Here is a 9,826-nt window from a genome sequence, read left to right on the forward strand (position 1 = left end):
AGCATGGGTCGGAGTGGGGAGCTTAAGTATTTAAATCCCTGTGAAACAAGCAACTTACAGATACCAGATACCGAGTCTCCAATTGATTTCATCACAGAATAATGGAGTTATTCTCTGTTTCTTTGGTGTGATGGGTTAATTTAGCAAAAGCACTTGTTGCCAACTGTGGAAACGATGGTACCAAACAGAATAGTATTCCCATGAAGATGTTAATAATTACTGACACACAGTGAATGAGTTTGTTGTGGCAAGAACCTGAAGCCCATGGTTCAGCTGCCTGAAAGAACTGCATTCATTAGGCTCAATTGTCTTCAATGTTTTATCTTTGAGAGGTCAGTGCTGGGACTGCTTACAAAATGTACTGCACAAATTCAGGGACACGGCTGATTGACTTTTTGTAAAACCTTTCTTTTTTTTTTAAAAAAAAAGTATGCCGAAATGCAATTTGTATGTGTCTTTAGCTTTCTGGAATGTAGAAAGTAGGAGCTCTAGTGATCTTAAGACTTGAGACAACTGGAAAGTTTCTGCTAGTAGCAGAAATGGAAATGTGCATCCAGCATTTTATGAACAACTATAAACAAATCTGTAATTTAGGCTTGACTCAATTCCAAATATGGTCTTTCCATCCCACAAGAAGAAAATCAGTTGCCAATCATAGGTATATATTTATGGGGAGGAGGGTGAAAAGCAGCTCAGAAGTTTTGTCAAGTTATAAAGCCGCAAGTTTGAGCTTTGATACTGTCGTGTCATTTCTGCCTTTGTTTTTGCCACATGTTATGACATAGGATGGATAACTTGATTACCGTATTTTTCGCACCATAGGACGCACCGGACAATAGGTCGCACTTTGTTTTAGAGGGGGGAGAACAAGAAAAAAAATATCTCCCCCTCTCTGCCCAGTGCCCCTTCAGTGAAGCGGCAGGAGGCGCTGCACAGAGAGGGGGAGAACTTTCCCCCTCTTGTTTTCCCGCTCTAAAACAAGGTGCCGTTTAAGGTGAGTTCAGACGGCTACCTTGGAAGCCTGGAGAGCGAGAGGGGTCGGTGTGCACTGACCCCTCTCGCTCTCCAGGCTTCAGGTTCCTTTTGACCTGCTCTTTGGGGCTGGCGGGGGGAAGCCCACCACCAGCCCCAAAGAGCAGGTCAGGGAGCAGCGGAAAGGCGCAGCGGAGAGGCTCCTGCCATAGCCGCGCGTCACCTCTCCAGCCGGGAGAGGGTCGCGGGGCTATGGCTTCTTTAGCCCCGCGCGCGCTCTCCCGGCTGGAGAGGTGACGTGCGGCTATAGAGGCTCCTGCCATATCTGTGCGTCACCTCTCCAGCCGGGAGAGGGTCGCGGGGCTATGGCGTCTTCGCTCCATAGGACGCACACACATTTCCCCTTCATTTTTGAAGGGGAAAAAGTGCGTCCTATAGAGTGAAAAATACGTTAGGTGGTTATGATGCATGACCTAGGAAAACTTCTTATGGTTTGTTGAGAAGTTGCTCCGAATTTATGTCAAGATTTTCCAGTTTTCCACAGGATTGTAGACCGAGATTGAAACCAATGGGATAAAAGTTTCCATTGACTATAAAAATTCCTCATTAAAAACGGTTGTGCATTTTAAATCTAGACTTGCATGCAGATGGTCCCAGTTTCAAACCGCAGCATCTCCAGGTGGGGCAGGGAGAGCATCTTGTCTGAAATCCTGAATATCAGCTGCCTGTCAGTGTAGATAGTACTGAAATGGGAGAAACAATTCTCTGACTCGATATAAGGCACCTATGTATTCCGCTTTTTCACTACCTCGGGTACACTGGTACCTCAGGCTACATACGCTTCAAGTTACATACACTTCAGGTTACACACTCTGCTAACCCAGAAATAGTGCTTCAGGTTAAGAACTTTGCTTCAGGATAAGAACAGAAATCGTGCCCTGGCGGCGCGGCGGCAGCAGGAGGCCCTGTTAGCTAAAGTGGTGCTTCAGGTTACGAACAGTTTCAGGTTAAGAACGGACCTCCGGAACGAATTAAGTACTTAACCCGAGGTACCACTGTACTCTTAATACTTCCTCATGTGAACAAAAGGGTCTTTGTGATCTCTTTCCCTATTTGCATTGTTCCCTCAACAGAATGAACATCACTCACCTGAACTCACCACTCACCTGATCCTTCAGCAGTTGCTCTTTAATAATTCTTGTCAAGAGCATCCTTTACCAGTGAATTCTTCCCCTTAGTGCAGGGGTAGGCAACCTAAGGCCCATGGGCCACAAGCAGCCCACAGGGGTTGTTTAACCGGCCCACGAGCTGCCCGCTTGGTGAATCCCTGCGCGCTGCAATAATAATCCCTGCGCACAGCATGGCACGGGGACTCGCTTCCGTGGCGCCGGAAATTGCGTCTGCGCGGACGCCGGAAATCACACACACAATCTGGCCCACAGAGGGATCTCCGCTGGAGTGAACCGGTGAGGTAAACCTTGCCGCCCCCTGCCCTAGTGGATGCTGATCTTATTTCTCTCCTGTAAAGTTGCCAACCGTTTGATATTTTATCTGTCCCATTGGTATTTTTGCCTCAGAGCTGGTACTAAGTATTTCGAGTTGTTAAAAAGCACAGTTGTACCTGTCAGCCTTATGGAGCCTAGCCCACCAAGATTGTCCCTTGCTCGTTCATCTTACATTTATATTCTGCCTTTCTTTTATCACTGTACCCAAGGCAGATTATGTGTGGTTCCCAGCCAGACACAGAGCAGACCTAGATGAGCTTAGCTTCAGGAAGGTGGTGGCCTTGCACACCTTCAGACCATACCCCAGGATTTATTTATTTATTTATCTATTTCTACCCCCACCTTTCCTCCAAGGTGCTCAAGGTGACATACACAGGCCCTCCCCACCCTTCGCATCTTATCCTCACAACCCTGTGAGGTGGGTTAGGCTGAGAGATTGTGACTGGCCCATCATGGCTGAGTGGGGATTTGTACCCTGGTCTGCCAGTTCTAGTCCAGCACTCCAACCACTGCTTGCAATACAGCTTCTGCTTGTCTATTATTGGAAAAGCAAAAATCACCTTATGTCATATGACAAGCTGCTACCACTAGAGGTCTTCTAGTACTTTGGCAGACTAGACTATTGTATGTGAACATACGCAAAACAAAAACATAGAAGAATCCAAGGAATCTCAAATAATTGAGGTTATTAGGTTAGGCTGAGAGAGAGAGTGATTGGCTCAAAGTTACCCAGTGGACTTAGTTGCCCAGCCCGGCCGCTGGTGTCTATTGGGGTTGGTTGGGTGGAAGACAGGGAGTCCAACAGTAGATGGTGCTAGAGCCCCATGATAGGCAGAGCCAATGAATTCGCATTTGGTCCCCCCCTCCCACCCAGGGGGAGGAAACTGACAGGCTGCACCACCCCTGCACTGGACGCAAGTCACAAAGCATATAGGTGGGGTCTAGTTGAGGGCAGACTGAAGTTGTTGGGGCAGCACCTCATTTTCCCTAATGGACCAGCCTCTACTAGGTTTGCTCCCACTTGCCTATCTTTACACTGGTTAGGGATTCGTCTGTTGGAAATAGCATAGTGTCCGGGCGGAATTTGCAATAATCACGAAATTGTAATGGAAAACCCGGACAACCTATGTTGGAAGCTCAGCAACGTTAGTCTGGTTTTACATTCTTTCCCAGCATCAGGGTCTTTTCTAGGGAGTCTTCTCTTCTCATGAGGTAGCCCAAAGTATTGGAGCCTCGGCTTCAGGATCTGTCCTTCCAGTGAGCACTCAGGGCTGATTTCCTTCAGAATGGAGAGGTTTGATCTTCTTGCAGTCCATGGGACTCTCAAGAGTCTCCTCCAGCACCAGAATTCAAAAGCATCAATTCTTTCGCGATCAGCCTTCTTTATGGTCCAGCTCTCACTTCCATACATCACTACTGGGAAAACCATAGCTTTAACTATACGGACCTTTGTTGGCAAGGAACGTCTTTTATAGTGGAAGTCATAAGCCACCATGTGGGCCCTAAAGAGCCACACTGCGAGGATTAAAACCGCAGCAGACCCCCCCAGTTCCCATTCTTTAGAATACCAACACGGTCCATAGAAAGTAGCTCTCATCTGAGCAGGGTCTTGATTTACAAATGCCCTCCCTCTTTCCTGCTGTCTGTATTTACTAATGTCTCCCTTGGTGAGCTCAGGTTTTTGTTTTGCTTTTTGCTACGCGAGTCGTTTAGTTCGCATCAAGGCACAGCATGGGCTAAGGAGCTGAACAGCCAAAAAACTGTGCTGAATTCTAGGATGGGACTAGATCAGATCACTTTTCATGCCCCATTGCAGCAGAAGTACCAGGCTGCTGTGAGCTTTCCGCATTAAAACAGTCGCCGCTTTGTGCTTGCCAGATGAGCACAAATCCACTTGATGTTCCGCCAGCTTCGATGCCGACCCGCAGCTGTCTGCTGCAGAGCTCCCAATGGCTGGCCAGCCTCTCCAAATTTAATTGGAGAAATGTTGCACTGTGCCCAGCGGTTGCCCTGCCCTGTAGGCTTGTGCCAAGAAACACTTGGCACCCCAATTTCACAGAGCTGCAAAAGGATGCTGTCCTATTTTTTTTCTGAATGGGCCTTTCTTTTTAGGTGAAAACAAATGCTGTTTTTATTATGTGTTGTATTACTGGCACTGATTAAGCCCAGATTTTAAAATTGTACTACTGAGGCATTTTTCCTCTTGTGTCAGGGCTGCATCCAAGGCCTCTGCAACCCCTGGTGCTTGTTGATTACTATTGTTGTTAATCTATTATGTCTGTATCCCACCTTTCATCCAAGGAGCCCAAGGTGGCTTACATAGTTCTCCACACACACACACACATTTTGTCATCACAACAAGCCTTTGAGGTAGGTGAGGCTGAGAGTAAGAGCCTGGCCCAAGGTCACCCAGTGGTTGAGTAGGGATTTGAAGTCTGGTCTCCCAGATCCTTGTATGACATTCTAACTGTTAGTTTCTGTTTGCCACTGTGCAGTGCTTTTGGAGTCACAGGACTCTGTTTACATTCCAGGGATTTCAGACTGTTGGAAGTCTCACGGAAGACAGGAGACAGATGTGATGTTACTGGTTTCCTGCTCCTTTGTTGTTCAGTTGCTCTCTGCTTTCACAGAGAGAGGATGTGTTTTCTGTCTGCATAGTAAGAAATAAAGCATAGTGGTGTAGCCATAAATCTCATCACTTCCGTGTGCTGCTTTGATTCTCTGCTGAATGGGAATGTGCCCTAGCCTTATCAGAGGCTCAGGTCGTCAATCACAGCAGAGGCGATTCCAGAGGACTCGGCCAGAGGAGGATGAGTTTTATCAGCTCAGTCGAGCGGAGATTCCGACACTAACCACTACGCCAACTGGCTTCCCACTCCAGGGGTGCTGCCTATGCGTGAAAGGTGAATGCTGAAACAGCCGTCTCATCATTTGGGTTCATTGCAAGACATGCTGAGCCAGCACAGGACAGAATGCAACCCAAGGGGTCTGTTCATCTGTTTAGAAAAGATTTAATTCCACGAAAATATTTAACTTATAGGAATGTTGCATATTTCAATAATTTCAAGAGACCACTTTTATTTTGGCAAAATATACGCCAGCTTATCACTGATGCTTATTATGGTGCTGGAGGAGACTCTTGAGAGTCCCATGGACTGCAAGAAGATCAAACCTCTCCATTCTTAAGGAAATCAGCCCTGAGTGCTCACTGGAAGGACAGATCCTGAAGCTGAGGCTCCAGTACTTTGGCCACCTCAAGAGAAGAGAAGACTCCCTGGAAAAGATCCTGATGTTGGGAAAGATGGAGGGCACAAGGAGAAGGGGACAACAGAGGACGAGATGGTTGGATAGTGTTCTCGAAGCTACCAGCATGAGTTTGACCAAACTGCGGGAGGCAGTGGAAGACAGGAGTGCCTGGCGTTCTCTGGTCCATGGGGTCACGATTAGTCGGACACAACTAAACGACTAAACAACAACAACATTACTGAGAATCAGTGCCTAATTATAATAGTGTGAAATATGAAAAGCTATCTTTATAGATTTCTTAAATTGCCGAATAACAAGCGTTTACAACTAAAGTCCACTCACTCATGATTCATCATACATTTCCAGCCCCTCCTTTGCAGTTTTCACAAAATTACAGCACCGTGGACTTTTCCTTATTTTTCTTGGGGTGTTTGTACACTTTCAAGGCCAGCTTCCACCACAACATGTGCAGTTAAACAAAGGTATGATCTGGTTCAAAAATTCGGATTGGGGAAATGAATCCAGATTCCTGCCCCCGTTAGGGGCGGGGAATAAGAAGGGAAGATTGAGTTTCATCCTTGTTGCCCTTTCAGTTAGGTGATAGTAATTGTCAGTGCTAAAAGTGATAACCTTCTGGTGCTGGTAGATATTCCAGGGTCAATGGTCAAGACCCAAAGAACAGAAACTAGTTCCATGAGCCCAATTTTGTTTAGAGCAGAGTAGGGAGGTTTGACATAATTTCCTTAGACAGTAGTTCTCCTTCACCACTATGTGACAAGCTACTTTTGAAAGAGATGGTTTCAAAAGCATTGTTTGATGCAGGGTCAACTGTTAGAAGAGGGGCAAAACATCAAATTTGCTTACAAAGGGGTGAGGAACTTCCAGCCACTGAGCCAATCCAATTTTGTCCACAAGGCTATTCCCCCCAAAATCATGTCAACCTGCCAGCAGCTGGTGTCCCTGGGTGACGCTAGCTGGTGGGGCAGAGTTCATTTGGCCAGGTATACCTGAAGGAGCATCTCCACCCCCATCGTTCAGCCCGGACACTGAGGTTCAGCTCCGAGGGCCTCCTGGCGGTTCCCTCACTGCAAGAAGTGAGGTTACAGGGAACCAGGCAGAGGGCCTTCTCGGTAGTGGCGCCCGCCCTGTGGAACGCCCTCCCACCAGATATCAAGGAAATAAAAAACTGCTTGACTTTTCAAGTTTTCAATGTTTGGTGTTTTTAATATTCTGTTGGGAGTCGCCCAGAGTGGCTGGGGAGACCCAAGCCAGATGGGCAGGGTACAATTAATTAATTAATTAATTAATTAATTAATTCCTGCCATGTGCTTCCCTGCAGGAAATGCACTGGCAAAGCAGAGCCCTGCACAGAGCAGGCTTGAACCCCCTGCTCATCAACTGGTGAGTGGAGAGTTCAATCCTGCAGGATGCTGCTTCAGTAGCATGCTTACTGCCAGGAGGTAGAGGTCTGTATCAGGGCATTCCTGGCAGAAAACATGCTGGCGAAGCAGCATCTTGATATTTTACGAGAGAGTGGTATATAACTACTTTTATGCATAAATCTTCAGGAATGCACAATGCAAGGCTCATCAGCTGATTGTGGCCCCTCCCCCCCCCCCGATTATTTGTGGCTCCTGGAAGAATTCCAAATGCCCAGTTTTGGCAGGCTGGTTCCACCTTGTTGTGAGGAAATCTGTGCTGTCACACACAGGCACATCCACAGAAAGAGAGAGGTGGCAAAGTATCTGTATCAGCCTTGCATAGGATGTCCACTTAAAGGTAATGGGACCCCTGACCATTAGGTCCAGTTGTAGCCGACTCTGAGGTTGTGGCACTCATCTCACTTTATTGGCCGAGGGAGCCGGCGTACAGCTTCTGGGTCATGTGGCCAACATGACTAAGCCGCTTCTGGCGAACCAGAGCAGCGCACGGAAATGCCGTTTACCTTCCCGCTGGAGCAGTACCTATTTATCTACTTGCACTTTGACGTGCTTTTGAACTGCTAGGTTGGCAGAAGCAGGGATCGAGCAACGGGAGCTCACCCTGTCGCGGGGATTCGAACCGCTGACCTTCTGATCGGCAAGTCCCAGGCTCTGTGTTTTAACCCACAGCACCACCTGCGTCCCGGGAGACCAGAGTTCAAATCCCAGCTCAGCCACAATGAAGCTCTCTAGGTGAACCATGGGTGAGGCACAGTATCTCAGCCCAATCTACCTCGCAGGGTTGTTGTAAAGATAAAATGAGGCAGAAGAGAACCATGTGCACCTTGAGCTTCTTGGAGGAAAGATGGGGCATAAATGCAGCAAGATAAACAAACAAAATCAGAGTCATCTTGGAGACCGTTTCAATAAAAGTGAAGCGCTTAATCTGAAAGGTGCAGATACGAATATTGCACTTGGACTGAAATACAGACACTGCTAGCTGTAATGAGATTTAAGAAAGTGCTTGTGGGGCATGCAACAAGATGTTGGAGTGTGCAGTGCTCCTGGTCAGAATTCCAGCAAACCGCCATTCCTTGTACACAAGCCAACTAGGCTAGCAGCTGAGTCTTACTTTAATACTGGTGAGTGAACTGTCAATACCCTCCAACATTCCTCTGATGGAAAATAGGGACTTTTCTCACTCCCCCCCCCCAATGACCCTCGCTGACTGTCCATTTTTCTCCCTTTCCCCCTGCAGAGCACTTCCTGTCAGAAGAAGGATGAGAACTACCACTGCTACCCCAAGAAGACACAGCACACATACCCTCCACCGTCCTGAGAAAACCCCCAAATCCCTATTTTATTTTATTTTTTACTTTAGTAGATTTACAAAAAGAAAAACCCATACCAAAAAATAAATTTTAGAACGGGGCAAGATTAGACGTGGATGCACAAAGCACCTCAATGACACCCCCCCCCCCGTGCAAAATAACTCACTGAGCCATAGGTGGCTTCAAGGTCTTTCTCAATTATTTGCTGTTTATCATTCCAGGACATGTTGAAACCCTTTGCATTTATTTGACTACACTCTCCAAATTCTTGCTTAGGCTGGCTCTGGTCCCCCTCCCTTTTTCCTCCCCCCTTTTTTTTGCTGGGGTTGTAAGATAATCTCACGGCTGCCAGCTCACCCTTACCCTCTAAACATGGGGTTGACATTCCTAGAAACTCGACTTTGCCAGGAATGGCAACCACAAAAATTGTCGCTGTCAGTACTTTGCAGTCAGGAAAGGCAAACCACACATTTCTGTCCTTCTCCAAGTGGGAAGCGGAAAGGGTAGGCCTAGGCCATCTCGACCAAGAGGTGACTTGGTTTCTGTGTCACGCTGCAGGTGGGGAGAAAGACATTGCCCACAGGAAATAACTGGTTTCCCAGTTGCCAGGAAAGAGTGAATAGAGCATAGCTTCTTAGCTGGATCACGGAACCAAGAGTTTCTCAAACAAGGCACACAAACTATTGTGTACATTTTGTGTACAAGTCCCCCAAAATCAAACAATGGGACCTGTGAGAGGCTTAGACGGAAAATTGAGAACCTGTCAAATGACGTTCCTCTATTTGAAGGGTTGTCCAGTCCATAAGAACACAAGAAGATCCCTTTTGGATTAGGCCAAAGGCCCATCTTGTCCAACACCCTGTTCTCACAGCGGCCAGCCAGATGCCTGGGCAGGAGCCCAGGCCATTTTCAAGATGAAGAACCAAAAAATAGGAGAGCAGAGGCCTGGATGTTGTCCGTCAGCACCTAGACAGCAGGCAGAGGAGGCACATGGGTTAGGTCACATGGTCACAGCCTTCTTCACAAGGGCAAGATTTCTCTTTATTAAACCATCACCATTCTTTCCAGATTTGTGCCTATACTTTAGCATATGCACACTTTAGCTGTGACCTCTTTTTCAGTGATGCTTTGCCTGTTTCTCTTCCCTTCCCTTCCCTTCCCTTCCCTTCCCTTCCCTTCCCTTCCCTTCCCTTCCCTTCCCTTCCCTTCTCTTCTCTTCTCTTCTCTTCTCTTCTCTTCTCTTCTCTTCTCATCCCTTTTGCAATGGGTTAAGTGGTTCGGTCCCAGCTCCTGCCCACCTAGCAGTTCAAAAGCACATCAAGTGCAAGTAGATAAATGGGTATCGCTCTGA

This window comes from Podarcis bocagei, assembly GCF_964188305.1.
Source record: "Podarcis bocagei genome assembly, chromosome: 6".
Taxonomy (NCBI): Eukaryota; Metazoa; Chordata; class Lepidosauria; order Squamata; family Lacertidae; genus Podarcis; species Podarcis bocagei.